This window comes from Mus caroli, unplaced genomic scaffold, assembly GCF_978045245.1.
Source record: "Mus caroli unplaced genomic scaffold, Mus_caroli_1 scaffold_16, whole genome shotgun sequence".
NCBI classification, from domain to species: domain Eukaryota; kingdom Metazoa; phylum Chordata; class Mammalia; order Rodentia; family Muridae; genus Mus; species Mus caroli.
The window spans coordinates 46,561,741-46,585,654 of record NW_028227271.1 but is presented as its reverse complement, the minus strand read 5'-3'; the positions used below and the strand labels follow the sequence as shown (position 1 = coordinate 46,585,654).

General features: G+C 48.0%; 1 protein-coding gene across 1 annotated transcript in view; it reads left to right on the top strand.

The window, feature by feature from the left end:
- The window catches only part of Zhx2 (zinc fingers and homeoboxes 2), a 142,099-nt gene that overhangs the window by 45,109 nt on the left and 73,076 nt on the right, over positions 1 to 23,914 (top strand). Inside the window, exon 2 of the mRNA XM_021184022.3 lies at positions 22,831 to 22,904. The gene's annotated coding sequence lies outside the window, so the exon portion shown is untranslated. The remainder of the gene's footprint in view (positions 1 to 22,830; positions 22,905 to 23,914) is intronic.

Genomic DNA, 23,914 nt, shown 5'->3' with positions numbered 1-23,914 from the left:
AATAAGTCTGGCAGTGACCTGTTCCCATTAGCAACGCACACACACACACACACACACACACACACACACACACACACACTGATTTTGTAGGATTGTAGGGCTTCGTGTCAGAGAGACCTAAGACTCTTTAGACTGATGTTTTCCTAAAAGCCCACATGACTTTCCAGAAACCAGTGGCAACTGTAAAAGATGCAAGGTTATGTGGCTCTGACAACTTAAAATGTCCCAGGCAGAAGAACTGTCTTGGTTTTGTTCTGGGCTAGAATAAGATAACAGTAGTTACCTTGTTCAGCTCACAAACTCCAGTCTTTGTGTTTGGCTATCCATGTGTTAGGCTGTTTAGTCAATGCGGAAGTTAACTGATGTATGAGAGACATGATCTTTTAAAATGTGGATTGTACAAACTGTGGACATCGACAGAACCATGCTTATCTGGTCCATGCTTGTGTTGGGAAGAAGGAAGAATGCTCTAAACCTGCCTAAGTAGATGATACAATGGACCCAGAGCAGCTGCCTGCTCCCGTTGAAAAAACTGCTACATGGGCCAATTGGTCTAGAGTTAGGTTGTCCAAAGCTAACACCTAGTGTCTATGGGGCTTCGCCTACTGGGATGTGTTTCCTGAACTGGAAATAGTCTGGCAATTGACGAATCTGTGTTTCCTTCAGCTTTCTTTCCCAAATGCCTTCAGTGTGGCAAATGGCTGCTGGCTCCAATCGTCTTTCCTCTATCCCTCCATCTTTCCCAACTGGAAACACAGAACTGTCTGCACAGCAAAGTGCAAAGGAAATCGGTAGGCTTTAAAGCTGATGGCCTATGTTCAAATCCAGTCTCCCTCCTTCCCCACCAACAGTCCACAATCCCAGGGTTAACTTCTCTGCCCATCTGTTTCCCCAGTTTCAAATGGGAATAATGATAGCATTTGCCTCAAAAGGCCTTTGTGAGGAGCAATCAACTCCATGAATGGAAAGCATTTGTCAAGAACATAATAAACATGCGCAGTGACGGGCTTCACGGTCTCTGATGCTACTGACAGTTTTCATAGAAAGTCAGTGACCAAGCCATAGGATCAGCTTTGGATGCGCTTTGCTTTGCTGGGCCAGTGGTGGCCAGCTCCTGCCTGTGCTGTTGGCTTTATCTTTAGGGAAGAACTGAGAACTGCCCATCCCTAGTCTCTCAGAACCTTTCCAAGGGTTCCAAAGCCATCATAGATCTTCAGGGCTACTAGTCAGCTCTGCCACTGGAATGTAATACTGCAGATGGTTAACCTATGGAGAGAAAAAGGTGGCTCACAGTTTGGGGGGCTTCTAGTTTAAGAACTATGCCTTTGGGCCTCTGATGGACATGCCGGTGGTGATAATGGAAGCATTGGTCAAGATGAACTACATACCTCATGGTCGGGGAGTAAAGGATGAGAGAATTCTCATTCAATGGTCCTCTTCAGTGGTATATAAGTGACCTAAGGTCCTCCCTATAAGCTCTTCCATACAGCTCCAGAACACGTCCCATCACATGTGGTACAATGGATGGATACATACTGAGCTTTGGGCCACAGGAGACAGTTAACATCCAGACTAAAACAAAGGCAGAGTGAAGGGAGAAAGTGCCAATGTCCTGTCTACTTGCCCAGGAGTCTTCACTCCCCAGGCCCTGGTATCTCTAGATACCTCATCTGATGCTTCACACCAGGATACAGGGAGGGGCTGGGAGAACAAATACCAGGAGAGCCTTGTCTTGGTCATCAGCATGTGCTATACACCCTGCACTTAGTCTCTGGTTGAGCAGCATAGGGTCCTGCAGATGGCTCCTGCCTCCTTCCTATGGTTCTCTGCAGGAAACCATGAGCCAGGCAGACCGGTTGACACTGGGTCCCGGCATTCTGGAAGACATGATTTTTTTCTCCAGGAGGCTGTCCTAGGAATCCCTGATGTATTTGCTCCCCAGGAACCCCTTCCAGGTCCTCCCTCTCCGAAACCACCATTTCCTGAGCACTCTCTGGAGGTGCCAGACCTCCTGAGGATACAAATGCAACTCCACTTTCTACTTGTGGACTGCTCAGTCCAGCAGGAGCTACAAAGGAAACACAAAAGGGATGCTTGCATAGCCTGGGTATTGGGATGAGCACAAAAGGGATGCTTGCATAGCCTGGGTATTGGGATGAGCACAAAAGGGATGCTTGCATAGCCTGGGTATTGGGATGAGAGTAGCCCTTCAGGCCCAGGGTTCCCTTAACAGGGTTGGAGTTCACACCGGGTGTATGGCCAAGCTCCAGTGTCTCCGAGTGTGCTTATCGCTCTGGCTATATTACAGATGTTTCTGGCAGGTGTCATCACGCAGCCTCAGTTTCTGCATTCCGGGAGGGCTGATGGATAGCATGGGACCCACCTCCTTGTATATGATCGCATTTGACCTAATCCAGCAGCTTTGTAAGGGCAAACATTACACCCATTTTACACTTCCTGATGCCCTGAGGGGTGAGCCAACCTTGCCCTGTTATGTGAGGGTGATACCAAGCCCATCCAGTTGTCTAGGAAATGTATATATGCACAATGCTGGGCTGCAGAGCCAGATCTTGGAGACGCCAAGCAGGTGGCAAATCCCTGGCTCTAATCCTAGCTCTGCCTGGTGTGTGTCATGCAGACTTAGAAAAGCCATTTTTTTTTCTTGAGGACTCTGTTTCCCTAGCTGGCAAGTGAAGACATTGGAGGAGAGATTCCATGCCACAGATCTATAGAACTAAGGTTAAGAACATCTTAGTACTTCAGTCTTAGGTCTCCGGCCTTGTCCTCTAACCCCACCCCACCACCTCCTGCTTTGGGTCCCTTCTACCCCTGAGCTTTCTTTTTCCAGTAGACTCAATGTGTGCTCAACAGTTATCTGGGGAGCTTGTTAAATCCTGGCCACTACCCCAGAACCTACGGACTCTGTATAGCCCAGAAGAGAGGACCCGGTCACTTGCCTTCTGTCTCACATACACCAAAGGAATCCTGATGACCAAAGTCCAGCAGTTCTCAGATTCTGGTGTGCATCTCTCTCACTTGGGCCTTGTCATAGGGCAGAGCCTACCCTCAGAATTTCTGCTTCAGTGGTCAGGGGTGAGCCTACCACTCTTGACACTTCTACCAAGTTCTCACATAAAGTGGGGTCACTCTGAGAGGGTCACTGTCTCAGCTCATTCCCTGCAAACCCAAGTAGCAATCGAGTGGTGGAATCCTGATTCCCAGGCAGCTGTGCATGAACTTTTAAAGAGAAACCTTCTAAACTACTACAGTAGGGCTGGGAGCTGGCTCAGTGTGTCGGGTATGTGTTGTGCAAATGCGAGAGCCCAAGTTCAGATCTGCAACACTAACAGAATGTGGGCATGGGAGTGTGTGCCTGTAACCACAAAGGCAGAGGCAGATCTCACTTCTAAGACCTTTCCAGTTCTGCTATAGCCTTAACTTGCATTCATTCTGCAACCCACATTGATATAGATATGTCTGCTGTGTGCCATGTGAAGCATTTATCAGAGTGAATGTTCTTAAGTAATGTTAGAATAAAGAACTTACATTAGCTTGATCAGGGTACCAAGATAGGTGGATTTCGTGATAACTGCCCTTGATAATGCCTCTAAATGTTGTGAATTTACTGTTATTTAATCATTTCTGACACTGTGCAAAGACACACACATACACACACACCAAGATGGGGAGCAAATAGGAGATACTAAATGTTGAACAGTGGCCTCTATATGCACACACGTGGATGAGCACATATGCACACATACATGTGGACACATATATACAACACACACAAACATATACAGAACAAATAAAAGTACTGAAATAATTACAAATATGACTATTGTTTACCTGTGGCCCTATCTACAAGACCCTATTTCTACTATATCATCAACAGTTCTCATTGTTACTCGGGACTTAAAGATTCACAAGGCAAAGGTCAAGGAGAATAAGTAGTCACACAAGATTATACACATCTCAGAAGCAGTAAGAATCTCCTAAACACACTCTGGGATGTTTTTCATAGTCTACTAGACCTCTCTTTGCCTAAGTTAGGGATATTCTATTGTGAGACTTGTAATAGGATTTAGAAAGAAGTCCTCAGGGTGGGGTGATGTTTCTGGTTTGAGGAACCTTCCATTGGTTCACTGAAAATCAGTCGTGGCCTTTGACCCCATGGTAAGACAGCATTGATTGATAACTCACTATGTAAGCCACTGTGAATGGGTCCCTGGTCCAAGGGAATGTCGGGAAGACGGGTAATACATCCCCAGCCTACCTGCTTAGATGTGAAAGCCAATGGTGGCCAGATCAAGGGAACCCCCTGGCCTTGAGACGTTCCAGCCTGACTGGTGGTCTGTTTGCCTATAAGGGACTTGGAAAAGGAGTTCTTGGCACCTGAAAACACTTGCCCAGTTGATGTGGAGGAGTTTGGATCATAATCTAGTGGCATGCATCTTATGGGGGAGTTTCTCATTCCCTGATTTGTGAGAATTCATATTAAGAAGAAACGCATTGATTTGTAAAGATCCAGAGTAATGGGAGAGAAAAATTACATCCTCTTTACACACACACTCTCTCTCTCTCTCTCTCTCTCTCTCTCTCTCTCTCTCTCTCTCTCTCTCTCTCTCTCTCTCTCTCTCTCTCTCCCCTCTGTTGTCTGCAAGGAATAGTCATGAAAGAAGAAGGACATGCCTTTCCAGCCACGAGCCTCTGAGCCAGTGGGAGCCCTTTACACGGTGGCTTCTGAGTGTTCACTATCTTTCTGGTTTTAATCATAGGCTCACATTGGTCCTATATGGGTTGTGCCCATTCCTTGGAAGGCAGCTTGATAGAATTGTTGCCGTTGAAATTGGCATTGAAAGTCATGACTTTATCACCTTCTCCAAGAGACTCTAGATGCAAGGGTGGGTTAAAAAGCTCACTCCTGCAGCCAGCCACCCTTTTGTAATCTGAGCACTCAGGCTGAGGTAGGACCATCTGGAACTCAGTCATATAATGAGTTTGAGGTTAGCCTGGGCTCAACAACAACAAATAAACACAGCAAACAGAGACAATTAGAATACAGTGTCTCACCAGCACTATGACCTTGCATGAGTCACTTAATCTCTCTGTGCTCTGGCTTTCTCACCTCAAGAAGTTCTCAATACAAGGACTGAGGATAAGTTATCAGGTGCTGTTGAAGATACCAGAGAGGATACTAAAGAGCATACTTTTGTTATTACCTTGAGGGAATGACCTGGCTGATAATTTAAGGATCTCATTAGGTCCCCAGTAACCTACGAGGACTGTGTTCTAGAACTGCTTTTATTTCTACTCCCCTGGAAGAACAAACATTGCCTGGGGTCCAAGCAGCACAAACCAGAACATTTGCAACAATGTTGATACTGTCGTGGTCATCATCAATAGTATCCTGCTCAGAGAAAAGCAGAGAAAATTGCAATACAATACAAGAACCCTGGAGTGATTGAGAGGAATAAAATACAAAAGTACAATTTTAAGCGGAAGCAGAAAAATTCAGTGGTAGGGTGCTTGCTTCTCTGAAGATCAGGTCCCAGTTCCCTGAATGGAACAGCAACAGCAACAGCAACAGCAACAGCAACAGCAACAGCAACAGCAACAGCAACAGCAACAGCAACAACAAAAGCCCAATTATACATTCTAGTCCTGCTCTCAGTCTGCCAGCCTAGGGGCGGGATTATTCTGCCCATCTAGGAAAGAGGCAGATTCTGAGCTAGACAGACAGACAGACAGACAGACAGACAGACAGACAGACAGACAGACAGGAGCCTCCTGCTGGACCTTATAGGACTGTGGGATGAGTCCTATATTCAATGAGAGCCTTCACAGGTTTCAGAGAGTGTTGTGTCTGATCTCCATTTTGAGATGACTATTATGGGGGAGGGAGCTGGGGGGCGGGGGACAGGGAGGATAGCTGAAGTGGAACCACAGAAAGGGAGATGAGGTGAGGGGCGTGGAGGGGACGACCCTTCAGGGGACTGCTGTGGACATGCATGCGGAGATGACAGCAACGCTGATGGAGAGAGCCCTGAGTGGATTTCAGCGGCAGGCGAGAAGCACTTCTTCCGGTGGGTTGGATGAATACGGTTGGCAAGGAGAAGAGCCACAGAGGCTTCCGGGTGCCAAGTTGGGAGGTGGTGGGAGTCTTGAGAAGAGCAGCCTTAGAGGAGAGTCAGACATTCCTGGGAGTTCTGTAGGAAGCAGCCATGTAAGCATTGAGCCCGCACGTGGGCACTTGTTGCCTCGGGGAAGAGTGCGCCCCATTCTCTGGCTTCTCTGGAGCATGCGGGTCACTGGCCTGCTCCTGGCACGCAATTAATGCCTTCGGTGAGGCTCTCAAGCCCAGCCCCCTTTCACCCTGTCTGTGAGGATTCCTTCCATCGGCTTTGAGAAGCCCTGTGTTCCTTCTGTCGCCAGGGAGTAATTAATAACCCCTCTCAGAATGCTGGGCCTGGAACCAAAACCAAACAAAAGCCCCGATGTCTTCCTACCTTCTAATGTTACGGCCTTTGGGTAACTTTTTTCTTGTGCCAGTCTTAAGGGATCTTTCCACTGCTGATGCTTGAAAGTGGATTTTTTTTTTTTGATATTGTACTTAGGCCTCAAATAACCTTTGCCTTGTGATGGCTTCTGTCTAGATGGAACCCAGTAAAATTTACAGTAATGTCAACACCGATCACAAGGGTTCAGAGTTCCATTCCACCCAAAGGCCCTACTGAATCATGTGACTTGATCTTAACAGCATCTCAGGGGGGGTGGGGGGAAAATGAGTGTCACCTGAAGTCAGAGGCTGTGGTAGACAAGAGCATGTAGGTTTATGCTTTTAAAATCCAACAGCGGAGTAAATTAGAATTGTGCCACACAGGGCACAGGAGCAGGGCCGAGGATGTGAATTTAGATGCTGCGGCCAGTGTGGGTAGTTTCTTGAGAAGAGCTGAAGGCAGAGCAAGGCCGCAAGCCATACCTAGTAGCCTGGTCCATTCCAAGCTATTCACACTCCACAGCATTCTCAGATGCCTCTTGCAAATGAAATCTGTGGTTCAAAAGGATGCTGGATAGGATAGGGTTAGGTCCTTCTGTGCCCCGCTTCACCTTAAAATGAACACCCTCTTCCCTTGTGTATCTGCCTGCCCCAAAGATGGACTTGCAGCCTGTGATCTTTCTGAGTCTACTCTAGACTACCTGCCTGGGGTTTCAGACATCCCCTGCATCCACTATGCTCACCGATATTCTTTGAGGTGAGCTTCCGGCCCCATTTTATGCTTTCTTTTCTGAGCCCACACCCTTCCTTACCTTATGCAAGTGGGTTTCTGCAGTTCAGAGCCAGACCATGGAGGCAAGTGCATGGTGTTCAACGCCAGGTTGCTCTCAGACAGGAGTCTTGGCTCCTCTGTTGGTTGTTAGGGTCAGAGGCCTTGTCTAGAGCTCCTCTTTCTCTGTGGCCATGTGTTTGGCTCAGGACATATTACACATCTGACTTCTGAAAAAGAATGAAAAGAACTTTGTACCCACCCGGCAAATGGCCCCTATGCTTGTCCTCAGAGGAGCCGTGTTCTATTCTAAAGGTGGACCAGTCCTCAGAACGTTTGCACACCTCCATTCCTGACACTATTCACTCTGGTACCAGCCACCCTCTGCCCTCGGAAGGTGACCCTGCTTGTCACATCTAAGGACAAAAGTGGGATTGTCCCCACTAGTAGCTATGTGTGTGGGGGGGGAGATGGATGTCAAAACACTGAACAAATTATTCAGCTCTTGTTGTTTCTCTTTGCCTCCTAACTCCAACTTTGTTCCCTGAAGACAGCTTTGAGGGCTTAGCTTCACATGGTCACCTCACTGAGGGACCTATGAACGCTCTGCCACAGGCAACCCTTTGAGACAAGGCTTCTCTGTGAGCATGCTTCAAATTTGTCCTCTGCACGTTTTGAGGAACAAATAACTCAGTGAAAGCTCAGGATGTGGTGGTCACAGTGTGGCCTTGAGAAGCAGTGTGTGTGTATGTGTGTGTGTGTGTGTGTGTCTTTGTGTGTGTGTGTCTTTGTGTGTATGTGTGTGTGCACATACACATGTGTGTGTTTGTGTGTGTGTGTGCATATATGTATGTGTTTGGTGTGTGTGTATGTATGTGTGTGTGCATATGTGTATGTGTGTGTGTGTGTGTGTGTGTACACAGGCCCATGAGAGTGCCTGCCTGCATGCGCTCACTTCTGTGTCCCTGTGGGATAGAAGCGACAGAAGCAGTCTGTTGAGCTAGCCCCACCTTGCAGAGATAATTCCCTTTATGAAACAGCCTCTGGAGGAAGCCACTCCCCTTCAGCTGTCCCTGGAAAAGGTGGCCATGATCAATCCCTTCTTCCTGTGCTGCTGCTGGCCTTCCCCCATGGGTCTGCGAATTCCTTCCAGTTCAGCGGCTCCTTCCACTGAACCGAATTTAATTATTTTATTCTTTATAACTGGAACACAGCCCCCATCCCATATTCTTACCGTCAACCCCAAATTAACTAAGTTGTCCTCATTAAGGATCTGCGGACATGGCTGTGTGTGGGAAGACATTCAGGTCTCATTCTCAGGCCCTGTTTGTCTTCAGTCTCACTGCTCATCTCTTAAAATAATGGAGATTTGACAGAGGCTGGGTAAGCAAGGCCTGTTTTCCCTAGTCCTGGAGTGCACTAGCTCTTTATCAACCTGAGCCATCCTTCTCCCAGCTATCTCTGTGGGCTTCTGCCCCCGGAATTCAGTTCTGTTGGGCTTCGTGATTTGATTAATAGGTAGTCATTGGTCGTTAAGAGAAACGGCCTCCCAAGGCCTCACCACTCTCTGGGTCTCTGTGGATGGAGAGACGTTTTCTTCAGTGGTATAGACACTGGTAAGGTGCTTGTGTTCATGTGGGTAACCCCTCACCCAAGCTTCTGTGAGCAACTCTATGTGTGTGTGTGTGTGTGTAATTAGTATAGGCTAATAAAAATAAGTAATAGAAAATGCCTCCCTCAAAGCAGCCCTTCTTGGTCACTAGAGGGTCAGAGCTACTGAACCGCTCATGAATCTCTTCCAAGTAGCCATCATAACTGACATTTGATACTTATTTGCTTGTTGAGTTATCTGCTGTTTTATCTGCATCTCTAAGACTCTACCAAGGGAAGGAGTTTGTGTTGATAGCTTTGGAGCCCCTGGCACGTATTGGAATCGCAGTAAATATTTCATAGCTACAGAAATTATTAAGGGCCAGGCTCTGGCTTTGCACGAATTACCTCATATTTCCCAATACTCCGATGATGTCGGTGCCATGAGGTCCTCATCTATCAAAAGCTCAGAGAGCAAATAAATCTCCTCTGATGACCAACTAGTAAGGGTTAGCTGCAGCTTCTGGACCAACTAGTATTGGTCCAGAACCTGCTCTAACCCATTGACTGCCAGGAGGTAGAAACAAAGGCATGTGTGTGAGAGATCTGAAGATGGAGACGCGCCCACAGGCAAGTTCCAGGTCGAGGGTAGCTGTGTCCAGGGCTCTAAGCAAACCTCCTTCGCTCATTCCTGTCCCCTTCCTGCTTAGATTCTAAAACGTTGGGAATAATGATCTGCATTGCCTTCCCGGGCAGTGCAGTGTGAGGGGGTCAGAGTCGTCAGGGAGGCAGCACTTCATAGCTCAGTCACCAGCAGACTATAGTGGTCCAGGCTGCTCCAAATGTGGCAGTGAGCTGCATGTATGTATCCCTTATCCCCAGCACAGACCCGTCCATCTGTGTGCCTACAATGGCATATTGGTTGAAACCAAATATTTCAACATCAGGTGACACAAAGAGCTCTGGACTGCACTGTCATGATTTCTCCTCCATCCTATCACTAAAACACCTGTGGCAGCAGATAATGGTAATTCTCATTTCCTAAATCTTAGCTGGCATGTTCCCAGCGTTCTTTACTTATAGTTTCCCCGAGATCCTCCTGGGGAAAATGAACCCAAGTTACTACTACGCACAGAGATGTCCAGTAACTTTGCCAAGCCACACAGCTGTAATCTGATGCAGCTAGACGGAGAAGGTAGGCTTTTCTTCTGAGGACGAATCATAACCGGCTCTTATTGTGACTCTCAGCTTTATAAATTTGGGGGAATGTTCTTGATCACACTTCCCAGCCCGAAACGCCTATGCTCTTTGAGACTGAGAATGCGGTGGGTGTTTTGAGTCATTGGTGTGAATGAAGGAACGGAGACCAGGCTGAGCCAGGCACAGCTGGGGATACTAGGTGGATAGGTCTGAATCGCAGCTCCCTTTTATCAAGTGCTTGCTTGGGTCTTGCTGTGCTACAGATTTCTACTTCCCTTCTATCTGTAGCTTGTAGAGCCCCGTGCCTGCTTCCCGCCACCTCCCATCCCCAAACACTGCTCTGTGTAGAAAAAGGAAACCCAGAGTTTCTTGACCAGAGCCTCACATCTGTCCTTCGTTCATTCACAGAGCCCTGTGTACACTACTAGGGTTGTTAGCACTTTATAGACAAGGAAACAGAGACCGGGCTTAGAAATGGTGGTCTGAAGGTTACACCTCTCCCTACCCACTATGACTCTCCCTAGACCCAGGGCTTTTTCTATGTCACTGGAATAATCCCAGCCTTCCGTTCTCCTCACCTCCTCCCACTTTTGCCACACCTCCATGGAGTTAAAGACACTATGACAATAGCTGGACTTCTCTAAGTGAGTTCATGTACCAGGAATTGTGCTGAGGATTCCTTCCCAACCCCCATTGATTTCCTGCCGATCCTTGCTATACTCCTTTGGGGTACACAGCATTCGGGTGCCCATTTTATGCAGCCCCAAACCCTCCTTTATACAAAATCACACAGCTAAGAAGTAGCAAGACCAGCCACTGGGACGCCTGGTCCTATAGAAGAATGTCTAGATTCCTTGGTGTGGCATTCATACACCACGTGCCCACTGCTTGTGCTATGCTCCCACTTGGTGTGCTGGCTCCTCTCCTTCCCCACCCTCTGTCAACCTTGCTGCGCCTGCTCAGTCACATCCTCCCTCTGGCCCTGCTCTCTGGAACTACTGGCTCACAATGCTCTGCTGACACTTGGCTCCACTCATCTTCCATGTACCGGGCAAGCCTCACCCTCTCCACACAGTCTCCTCTACCCAACTTCTCCCTTCTCATGCTGCCCAGGACACCCTCTGCAGCTGTCAAAGAGTGCCACAAGCACCTGAACACATTTCATACAGCTGAGAGATCTAGGACAACGTGGGAGGAAGGCAGCTAGAGGCAAAATGACAAAGAACGTGGCCCTTCCTAAGGGCCTTCTGATTCCTTTCTGCTTGGTTTGTTTGTTTGTTTGTTTGTTTGTTTGTTTGTTTGTTTGTTTGTTTTTGAGGCAGGGTTTCTCTGTGTAGCCCTGGCTGTCCTGGGACTCACTCTGTAGACCAGGCTGGCCTGGAAATCACAGAGATCCATCTGCCTCTGCCTCCTGAGTCCTGGGATTGAAGGAGTGCACCACAACCACCTGGCCCGTTTTGCCTCATAGCGCCAGACCAACAAAACACGTTTGCTTTGTTGAAATGTGAACCATGAATGACTAGTCTGAGACTCCTGGGGGCTCCCTGGGGCCTCACGCCTTGTCAGTGCTTAGATGGGGGAGGAGGGAAGCTCTTCACTAGCAATTTGGCATCATAGAAATTAGCTTTTATGTCATTGGGTCTATGAGGAATGTCTTAACAATTCAAAGCATGGGCTATCCTATGAGATAAATTCAAGTTTAATGGGCAACTCAGCCTCATATTTCCCAAAAGATCACAGGGAGCTAGTGGGTTTCAGAGTTTTCAGAGCCTTGCATCGAGTTGGAGAGAATAATACTATTCACAGAGGGTCTGTGGGCTTAGCCAGGTTAGTGCACACTCATGGTGCCAGGCAAACCAGGAGCCTTCACCAAATGTGCCAAGCTGGATCTCTAGGGGATTCTGGAAATCCGGTGGTGATAATATACAGCATCTTTCTTCTTCTTCCTTATTGCCCCTCCTCCTCCTTTTTAGTGAACATGCAAAGCAATAAGCTTCAATAAGGCATCTTCCTACATATGTCCTTAAGTTTTGCTCTTGCTTGCCCACTCATGCACTCTCCCAGTCCTTGCTCCATTTTTTTTAGTCCACTTCTTCCCCGTAATGAGCTCCCACTCTGATTTCATGTCATATATATTCTGTTATCCTTCTCTTGATCCTCATTCTCTTCAGATGTGTTACTTCCCTCATAATCTCTACTTTATTCTCTCTCTCTCTCTCTCTCTCTCTCTCTCTCTCTCTCTCTCTCACACACACACACACACACACACACACACACACACACACTCATGCATACATCTATATACATTTAAATCTAGATTTCCCCAAATAAGAGGAAGCATACAATATTTACTTTTCTTGACCTGGCTTATTTTATTTAGCATGATGACCTTTAGCACAGATTATTTCCCTGAACAATGATATAATTGCATTCTTTGTAACTGGGTGAAATCCCATTCTGTACACATACCACATATTCATTATCCAAGATGTGGGCATCTAGACTGGTTCCAAATTTGAACTGTCAGTAGTGTAGACCCAAAAGCCAATGTGTAATTATGACTTATACATTTTGGGTGGGGAGTATATTCAGGAATGGTACAGCTGGATCATACAGTAGTTGTTTTTAGCTTTCTGAGGAGGTACCATGCTAATTTTCTTAGTGGCTCCACCAGTTTATGTTCTCATCAGCAGAATGTAAGGGCTCTGTGTTCCCAACACCGTCACCAAGATACATTGCTTTTTTATAGGCATAGCCATTCTGACTTTGGTGAGATAGAATTTCAAAGCAGTTTGCATCTTCTTGATGGTTAAGGAGGTTGTGTGTTTGGTTTTTGTTTTCTCCAGGATTTATTAGCCATTTGTACTTCTTCTTTTGAGAACTGCCTATTCAGATCAATAGCCCACTTGCTGACTGCATGATTGGATTGTTCTTAGTATTTAATTTTTGGAGATAGAAATGCCCTAGATGGACCTTAGGTATTAATGCCCTGTTGGATATTTGGTTGGTAAAGACTTTCTCCCATTCTACATCGTCTCTTCCCTGTTCTGGTGGCTTCCTTTCCAGAGCTGCCGTCCTCGGGCACCTATTGTTACTCGAGTGACAGACAGCAGCAAGCCACTGTTTAGGCAATAAACAAATCATTGGTTTGAGAATATGCTATATGATATAGGAAAATTAAATAGAGAGTAAGACAAGGGTCTAGGGGAGGACGTTAGAAGGAGATTAGGAAAGTCTTTCTGAGAGAGGACTTTGCCCAGAAGTTAACAGTAATACAGCCCCAGGCACAGAATTCTAGGTAAGGGACAGAAGCCTAAGGACCTGGGAGTGGGTACACTTGGCATCGAGCCCTGTTATTCATGGTGTTTGCTGTGATTAGCACAAATGACCTCCTCCTCTGAGTCTGCCACCCTCAGGGACAGGACTGCTGCACAGCTCTCCTGTCTATACCAGGACTGAGATGCAAATCATGGCTGAATGATATTTCAAAATGGAGCAGCTGAACAAGGGCTGGAGAGAACTTGGGAGGGTGATGGAGCAGAAATGATGATCAAGGAAGGGGAAGGAGGAGAAGAGAGTGGCTAACCCTCCAGGGGAGGGAACTTCTGAGGGAGAATCTGGTATCTGAGGGACACTGGAATCTTAGGACAACTCAGGCAAGGAGGTCCAAGTGCCATTTGAATGACATCAGTGTTGGCTGACAGTGTAGGCAGCCTCCATTGTCACCGCAGGGTGGGCAGGTTGTCAGTTCAAGAAAATGTTCTCCCCACTCAAGATGTACGGCCTTGGGCAGAAATCCAGTGTGTGAGTCACTACCAGATGCACGTCTTGTCAGGGAAAGCTGTGGCCACAGAGAAACTAGTCACGGGTTCCCAGAAACTTCCTGAGGATGGGGCGAGGGTCCCCGTGAAGGAGATGTGCAGGGAATGGGAGGTCCCAGGCTGGTGACCTGATCTGGTACTGTCAGGATCCATCACTAAGACCCCGAGGTACAGAGAGCTGTATCACTGGAGCATCTGAGGCTCGGCTGCCTCTTCTCCTCTTCTCATGTCACGGCCATAGCCTCCTGAACCTTTCAGAAGTCCACAGAGTGCATGAGGAGGGAGTGAGAGAAAAGGAGTACCCTGGCCCTCAGACCAACTGGGTTCAATTCCAAGAACTTCCCCCAAATGGAGTGCAGCTCTACAGGGGTGACAAGATGGGAGCTCTCCAAGGTTCCACCCAGCGGGGACAAGGAAGACCTCCCTTCCTGTCCCCCCTTGTAGGTGGTGGGAACTGAAACCTAGGCACATGGACTTTGTCAGAACCAATCAGATGCACACACACACACACACACACACACACACACACACAGGGCTGGAGCTCCCACCCTGACCAGGTCTGCACGTCTCCACTTCATTCGGATAGCCTCCTGCCTCTCTTCCACCTCTAGTCCTGAGGTGTGCTCTTCCCCACTCCTCTCTGCCTACAAGTCTCTCCTGCCAGACATGGAGGTTCAGTGACCACAGGAATGACCTTTCCACCTAGGGAGAGTGGCTTCTAACTCAGGACCAAGATGGGATTCCCCAGAGGCAGTGCCATTAGGAAGCAAGACCTCCTGTTTGAATCCTGTGCATCCTTTAATCCAGAATAAATGGCAACCCTACCACCCAGCCCATGTGGTCATCCTAGCCAGAGTTTCCACCTTGGCAGTCCCTCCCATGCCACGTCATGGTACCACCGTGGGTGTCTTCCCTCCTTTATTTATGCATAGATTCTTACTTCTCTATGTAATTTTAAGCCCATTGAAAGCAACAACCAAGCTGCAAAGCTACACACACACACACACACACACACACACACACACACACACACACACACATACCAGCCTCCTCTTCGACACCTGATGCAGTGTTTGTACTTGAAGTGTTAGAGAGGTATTTATGGAGTAAATCTTTCTTCTGTGCAGAAGGATTCTGCCCTTTTAGAAGAAATGGTGGCATATGTAAGAGCGTCTGTGAGTCTTAGCTCCACCCCTTGTACACTGTGGGACCTGAGTGAATTATTAACACTTAGATGCCTCAGTGTCCTCATTTGTAAATTAGGGATAATCATAGCACCTGCCTGCGCGGCTGCGATGACTTAATGAGTCACGCAGGGGAAGTGCCTCCTTCCGCGGCCAGCATATGCTTGACAACATCTGTGAAGGTGCTCAGTCTGGGGTGGTCCATGATATAGAATTGTATTTCAGTTTTAAAAATATATATACTATATCACCTTGACGCTGAAGTTTGACATTGGTTTGCTGCCAAATCTTTTCCAGCCCCTGCATTCGATTCCCTACAGTTACTGTGTGTATGTACTTTCCTATGTGCAGTGTGACCCCAGTTATTCTTGGCCAGAGCAAAGCCAGGGAAGCGGTGGTGGGGCAGAGGAAAGCCTGAGTCTCTCATCAGTTCTGGGCTAGGCACCACATCAAGCACTCTTTTCTCAATTCCTGTGGCTGGATAGATGTGGATGGGGTTAAGGAGACAGCAAGTCTCCAGCCTTGAGTCAGCATTTTGTGCTCAGGTGCATGTTCACACACTCACTTTTTCTTTTTTAAGAAAAATGAGTTTAGTGAGTATTATTTATGAGTGCAAAGTGAAAACTTCTGGCAATTTTATTTCGACCCTGAAGACAAATGATATTTAAGATATTTAATAAAGGGCTGGAAACAAAGCCCAGCCGGGGAAGCCCACAGGTAGTTGCTTTCTCTTATCTCTACCCACTCAGTCACTCATAGGACAATAGAATGTCTGTGGGTTTACCTGATACCCTCTGGAAATCCAGATTTTTGTTAAATGCAGTCGAAACTAGGGGATGCTCAGGAGAAGGGAAACAGACTCAGCAGTAGTCAGTACAGTGAGTTCACGCAGTAGCTAGCATGATGTGAGGGGCAGAACAATTATAATCACAAACCTAATTATAAAACTACTTAATCTCCATCCTATTCAGCTTTATAGTTGACTCTGTGTGTGTGTGTGTGTGTGTGTGTGTGTGTGTGTGTGTGTGTGTGTGTGTGTATCTTGTCTCCAGCCACAAAACTCTTGAATAAAAGACACCATCTGTCAGTCTGTAGGCAGGGACATAACATCTCAGTGGACCAAAGGCATTAGGGTCCACAGCCAGGAGAGAGACGGGTAAGCCCACACTGAGGTGACACCTGCAAGTCCTAACCTGTCATGACATCCTTTGAGTCCTGTATCCCAGCCTCCTCCATTGTCCGTGTTTGACTTTTCTTTCTTGGAGATTATGGAAAAATTCCCAGTTGATGCTGTCTCTGGTGGAGCTGTTTATTTAAAGAAAGAAACCACTGCCAGCCCTGGGAGCTTGGGTTTCCAGCTCACCTTTGTGTCTCACGCAAAGATTCAAGATTCGCATGGCTTCCCAACCTCGAAGCAGTGCTGAGAGCTGTAATCAGAGGTGTTTTCACCACTCCCCCATCCCCATCGCCACACACACCTGACAACAGCCACAGTGAGCCAGGATTCCCTGGGCCAGACAAAGGAGGCTTAAGCAAGAAGAATTCTTCTCTACATAAATCAGACAGCACTGTGGTTGCTCTATCTGAAGATTTCAGAATTCTAGGCAAAGCTTTCAAATTATGGAGTACCCAGATACAGAGGAGGCAGAATTCTGTTCAACAGACACTTGTGACTAACCCTGAGTCTGGACCAGATACAGAATCCAGGTCATTGATGGTCTTTCGTCTCTCCCAGGTGAAGATTCAACTCACTGAAAGGCTTTCAAGGCCCAGAGAACTCCCATCCTCCTTTGCTGCCCTCTCCACCACAGCCACTCTGATTACCTTCATGTCTCTCCCACCGTAGGCACCCTCCTTTACACAACCTTCCCCTTCTCTATTCCCCCACACACACCCCTATGTCTCTTGGGAGTCACCTCAATCTGTGCTGGCCTCATGCGCCCTCCTTGCAAGTTTGGCCCCATTGAACTGTGCTAGGATTAGCACAATAACGGCTTTGATGTCTTTGTCCCGGTTCTGGTAAAGCCAGGGTTCACCTTATCCACAGCTTGGCCTGTAATCTGTGCCCCTGTAAGGAGGTGGAGAAACAAGAAAGGAGCAGCCTGGGACAAAACAGTTGTAGCCCTCCCCGGCGCTCAGGACATCCCTGTGCTGGACAACGAGGAAGAAGTGCCTTCTCCCTCTTTCATTGTGGGCACGCGTGCATGCATGTTCATGGTTTTGCAGGTACACCTATGTATGTGTGCATACATGTGCATGCCCATGTCTGTGGAGGCCAAGAGTCAACCTCTAGTATAAGCAGTCCAGCACTGTCCACCTATTTTTAAGATGGGGACTCTTATTGGGACTTGGGTCCTCACAGGTTAAGCTAATGAACCCCAAGAATCTTCCTGTCTCCATCTCTCCAACGCTAAGATTACAAGCATGGGTACCACTATGAGTGGCTTTCCCTCCTTTTCTCAGGCATAGATACACACACACACACACATATATGGATGATGTGTACACATGTTCCATGTATGTAGGTGCACTGTATGCATGGGTATAAGTGTGTGTCTATATGTGGAGAGCTGAGCTAGTTATTCAGGAAGCTTTCTACCTAATTCATAGAGGCAGGGTCTATTGGTCAAATCCAGAGCTGCATTTGTTACCACTTAACCCAGGGACGCTGTCTCCACCTTCTAAAGCTGTAATCCCAGATAAGTCATGTGCAGTCAGCATCCGCTTGGGTTCTGGGGATCTGATGCTGCTGACCGAGGTGGGATATCACCTGGAACAGGTGATTATCACATTACCAGGCCAGGGAGTGATAATCAAGCTGAGGCTCCGCAGAAGCAGTGTGTGGCCTTCTGTCTCCTTCAGTTTCTGCCCCCTCTCCTGGTCGTAGTCTATGTTGGGTCCAGCCAGAGCCCAGGGCTCCCTCTTCTGTGCCATGGTTCTCCATATGATGCTTTGACCTTAGGGTACAACGACATGTTGTGAGTGGTTTCTTACTGTCCAGTACATGTTTGCTGAATGAACATGGAATGATCTATATTAGAGGGAGACATCCTAGTAGAGGGTGTCTCTCAGTTGCAAACCTTTAATGTAGCCCCCGTCTTTTTATTTTCTTCTTCTTCTTCAAGATGTACAGATCATGTAATACCTTTGGGAATTTTTTAAATTTTATTTCATGTACATTGCTGTTTTACCTGCATGTATATGTATGAGAAGGTGTCAGATCCTTTGGAACTGGAGCTGCAGACAGTTGTGAACCGCCATGTGGGTGTTGGGAATTGAACCCAGGTTCTCGGAAGAGCAGCCAGTGCTCTTAACATCTGAGCTATCTCTCCAGCCCTAGCTTTTAAAGTGCCAAGCAGTGTAACAAGATTAGACCAGGCCCAGAGGCAAAACAGTGACCCATATAAGGAAATTCTGTCTGCATATTTTTTCTCAGTAACATTTTGCTTCATAGGGCCAATGTGGCAGGGGTTGTAGGCCAGGCAGAGAGGAGATGTGCATATTTGGAGATCTAAGGATGCTACAGAGCCTTTCATTCATTCATAGTCTCCTTTTGAGCTCTGCCATTCATACACAGAGCTGTAGGCTCCACTGGGCATATACTAAGGCAGTCCCTACCATTGCTATCCAGCATCCCTCCTACCTAGGAGGAGGAGGCAGGCTATGTGCATAGCCCCCCAAGGTGCACAGAAAGAAGGAATAACTGGAGTCAAAGAAGGGGCCATGCAAGAGCAGCAGTACTAAGCTTGACCCAGTGCCTTCCATCTCCATGCATCACACCATTTATCATGCTTGTCAAAACTAACGGTTAGCTGGAAAAGTGGTTCTCAACCTGTGGGTCACGACCCCTTTGGCAAACCTCTACATTCAAAACATACTTACATCAGGATTCATAACGGCATTCAAGTTAGAGCTATGAAGTAGTAACAGAAATAATTTTAGGGTGTGGGGGATCACCACAACATGAGGAAACTGTATTAAAGAGTCCCAGCATTAAGAAGGTTGAGACCCACTGCTCTAGGGGGCTGGAGAAAAGCTGTGTTCATGAATAAACCAAAGCACAGAACCAATTCTGTGAGCCTGGTCTCTGGGTCTGAGAGTCTCTGCTGGTGGGACCCCAGCCAAATCATTGTGCTACTCTGTGCTCGGGTGGCTGCCTACTCGCCTGTGAATAACAATCGGAACTGTCACAAATAAGAGGGACAGCGGCATCACTTACCCAGTTCTACTCTACCTCCATCAGACAACAGGGTGAGGTGCTAGTAATTAGGGTAGGAAGGAGGGCGGAATGTTTGAGAGAGTGGCCTGCCCCAGCCCAGCCATGGGGCTGCCCAGAGCATAGGAGCTGGAACTGGCAGACATCAGCGAGACAGGACACATGGATGGAATTCTCATCAATTTTCAAAAGGTGGATGTTGACGGGAGGCAGATAGAAGACTGGGGCTATGGAAGGTGTCCGAGCAGGCCCAGGCTTCAGAAGGATGGAGCTGAGGTGGACAGCTTTGTCCAGCCTTTGTAAGGGGCTCAGGAAATCCTTCTGAAACTACATGCAACCACAGCTGAGTCAAGGAGGTGTGGGGGCATGCCGTGTGGTGTGCTGTGGTCACCTTTCAAGGGCACTTGGCACCCCACTGCTGGTGCTTGAAAGGGTAGGACATTTGTGTGAACCAAGGAAGCGTCTGCATTATCTTGGCATGTGCCTTAGTCAGGGTTTCTATTGCTGCAACAAAACACAATGATCAAAAAACAAGTTGGGGAGGAAAGAGTTTGAATAAACTCTTCCACTTCCACATTGCTGTTCAGTCCCAAAGGAGGTCAGGACAGGAACTCAAACGCAGGAACCTGAAGGCAGGAGTTAATGCAGAGGCCATAGAGGGGTGCTGTTTACTGACTTACATCTCATGGCTTACTCAGCCTGCTTTCTTATAGAATCTAGGACCACCATCCCAGGGATGGCACCACCCACTATGGGCTGGGCCCTCCCCCGTTGATTACTAGTTGAGAAAATGCCTTTCTGCTGGATCTTATGGAGGTATTTCTTCAACTGAGGCTCCTTCCTCTCTGATGACTGCAGCTCGCTTGTGTCAAGCAACCAGTCAGTATATCATGACTCTCTGTCTTAGAGGAGGATTTTAATACCCAGATAGGGTCCTGAAACCAATCCTTCATGGGAGGTGAGCCTAACTTTGAATCAAGGATGCCAATGGGCTACTTGAGATTGAGAAAAAAACAGCCATGGACCCTATGTGGGTTGTGGACTATCTCTGTCTTTGTCCATGAGTCCCACAAAAACCCACCTTATAATGTGAGTTTGGAATCAAAATATGGAGAAGGATGTCACAAATCAAGAGCATTGAAAGGGGATGGAGCCTGGAGAGATGGCTCAGAGGTTAAGAGCACTGACTGCTCTTCCAGAGGTCCTGAGTTCAACTCCCAGCAACCACATGGTGGCTCACAACCATGTGTAATGAGATCAGATGCCCTCTTCTGGTGTGTCTGAAAACAACTACATTGTATCTGTATACATAAATAAATAATTCTTTAGAACAAACAGACAAACCTCCCTGGGGCATCCCTTTCCTCATTCTTTTGCCCACAGAACCCTATGAAAGAGGGAGAGAAGGATTGTAAGAACCAGAGGGCTTGAGGACACCGTAAGACCATGTCCCACGGAATCAACTAAGCAGGGCTCACAGGGACTCACAGAGACTGAAGTTGATGATCATGGAGCCTGCGTGGGTCTGACCTAGGTCCTCTGCAAACATGCTGCAGCTGTTTAGCTTGGAGTTTTGGAGGAACTTCTAACAGTGGGAGTGGGGTTGTCTCTGACTCGTTTGCCTGCTCATGGGTCCCTTTCCTCCTACTGAGTTGCCTCGTTCAGCCTGGATAGGAGGGTTTGTGCCTAGTCTTATTGTAACTTGCTATGCTTTGTTTGAGTGCTATCCCTGGGAAGCCTGCTCTTTCTTAAAAGGAACTTGAGGAGCAGGGGATGGGGAGGAGTAGGAAGGTATGGGGGGGGACTGAGAGGAGTGGGGGGTGGAGTAGAGGCTACAGTGGGGAGGTACTGTGTGAGAAGAGAATAAATAAACTATGTGTGACATCCCTTCCCCCATCATGGCTAGCTTGGGGCCTCTGGTCATATACCTGGACTTGGAAACAGAGAGTAGTAACTCTCACCTGCCTGAAATAGCACTTCCTAAGGGTCACTCACTCACTGCCTGGTCTCCTTGGGGAAGGGGAGGGCCCTTCTCCCAGATAGGTCATTCTATGGGCAGGAATGAGAGATCTGAATTCTTTGGAATCAGAATCAATTAGACACTGGGACTCTATGCAGAAGCTTGTGTCCCCCCCCCCCCCCCCCGGAATGGTCCAAGACCTGGGGATTTTAACGTAACAGAGAAGGGGATGCTCGCCTCTGGCCTGAGCTCATCATTCCCCACTGCAGCAGACTGCTCTTCCCCAGGCCGCTCTTACTAAGCATGGCCTGCCTGGCCCTTCCTTTTACTCCGCCCACAAATAGTGTGGTAGAAAGGAATGCAGTTTCCAGAAGCCAATGGAAATGGTTTGAATCTACTCTCCCCCTCACCAGCTCTTTAGCGGAGGCAGCTAACTGTGGCTTCCCTAGCTCATTTCCTCACCCGGCAATGGTCAGAGATTTCCTCCCATGACTGAGAGAATAATAAAGCCCATCATACAGCCCACAAGTCACCTATGCCTCTTGTTAAAATGCAACCTCCGAATCCACAGCCCGGAGCCTGCCTTCCCAGCTAGGCTCTCTCTGGAGGTGTGAGTTTGTGAGTTTGCGCTTTGCTATTCAAAGGAACACGTCTGCACAGCAAGAATCCTGCTCAGGTGTGTCAAGAACAAGTGTGGGGAGCGTGGTAAAGACTCAATAAACACTAACTCCAGCCCTGATGATTCTCTTTACCGGGGTCAAAAGGTTTCCCCCGTGAGAACACAGAAAGTTCACTTGGGAGTTCATAAGGAAACAAGAAGGGAAAAAAAGACAGGTTTTGAGGATCATGGCCCTGGGGAGCAAGGGGAGGGAGTCCCACAAGCTGTAAGCAGCCCCATGTGTCCTTACAAGGTACCCCCACTGACTGCCTGCAGAGCTCTAGGGCCTAGACCTCAACTCACCATGCTATGGCACAGAAGCAGAGGCCACACATGTGCACACACACACACACACACACACACACACACGCCCTGTTCTGCCGACTACAGCTCTCCAGAGGAATTTTCAAAGCACACAGGGTGTGTTTGGCAGGAGTCTCTCCACAGGCCTTGGGGCCTTTTGCTTTAAGGACTGCATTATCTTTTCTGCTTGAAGCCTGGACACTGAGCGTCCCCCTTTGCTGGTATCCTAAAGAAACCCTGCACAACCTGCTGCTGGTGAGAGGCAAGGATGCTCTGAGGAGACACTGAGTGAGGTTAGACAAGCCCAAACCCCTTTCCACACCCAAGCCATCTGCCTTTGCTTTCACACGCCTAAAAATTCTTTTTTGCTACAAACTGCTGACTCATCCAGAGTTGGGGTCCCCTCCCCCCACTTTTTTTTTTGTTCCTCTTCTTTCTCTGGCTCAGAATTGCCACAAAGCCTGGAGGTTGTGAAGTTGCTTTGATGAGTGCCTGGGTCCTTACAGGGGTTCATTTTTCCCTTCCCGCCTCCATCCTAGTTTCCCAAGGGCTTGGTCCTGCTTGGAAACAGAGCTGGATACCTGGTTTGCTCTGGCCTGCTTCTCACACAGAGTCTCTTCTTCTTTGCAGGTCTCCATGCACTGGCTGCTCTGGGAATCCGGCTGCAAGATCCCCAGGATGTAAGGAACTCACAGCAGACACTGGTAAGTGGTACAGCGGTGGGCTGTGCTTGCACCTGGCCCAGGTTGATGTCAGGGAAAGGATAGGAGCTGCATGGGAAAGCCAACCTGGTAACTCGGTTTCCATCCACCGGGCACCTGGACATGGCACAGAGCCAAGCTTCCAGGTGTAAACCTCCCAGAATGTGCTGGCTTCCTGCCAGGGCTTCCCTAGACTCCGCCATGAGCCTGCAGGTGGCTGGCTCTCCCCTCTCTGCACAGATGACAGCAACTCAGACTTCCAGGCCGGTGACATATTTTTAGAGTTATGTTCAGAAAGAGGAAAAAAAAGTCTTAGAACACAGTGTATAGCGCCTGGCTTAGCCAGTAGGCAAAGCCACCCTAAAGTACTAGCCCTGATAAGAGCTGGGGGCCCGGGAGGGGGGGGGCATTGTTGATGACTTGGACTAAGCAAAACTCCCTGACAAGAGATATGCACAAATGCAGTGAAAAAGTTGGGTCAATAGGGAGTTCCCTGTCAGTGACAGAATTCAAGGAGAGGCTGGACAAATGTCATGGAAAATACTGAAGAGGGAAGCTTTGATAAAGCAGTGTTTTCCCCTCTTCTGTGATAATCTAGAACCTTTGAGGGGTGGGATGTATAGGAAGAGGATGGAGGCTGAGGAGAAGACTGGTGGCCACTACAGAGTCTACTGAGTAAGGAAACCTTGCATCTTTCCTGTGCCCCAGTGCCACCAGCTGATGCCAGACAGCTCACACGCACATCTGCAATCCTAAACACCTGCTGTACATGATAGATGAAGAGTATGCAAAGAGTATGATGGGAGGTTTTTCTGGGGAGTAGCTCAGCAGTGGCCCCTCCCACAGCAGGGCTACCCAAAGAACTTCCTGCTAGTCACACCATCAGAAGATCTGGTCTAAGAGGCTGTCTGCTCAGAATGGAAGAAAAGGCCTAGGGAGCCTTATAAAAAAAGGGGGATGGGGATGGAGTGTCACCCTTCTGCCCAATTCACAGGAGGAATAAGGGAATACAT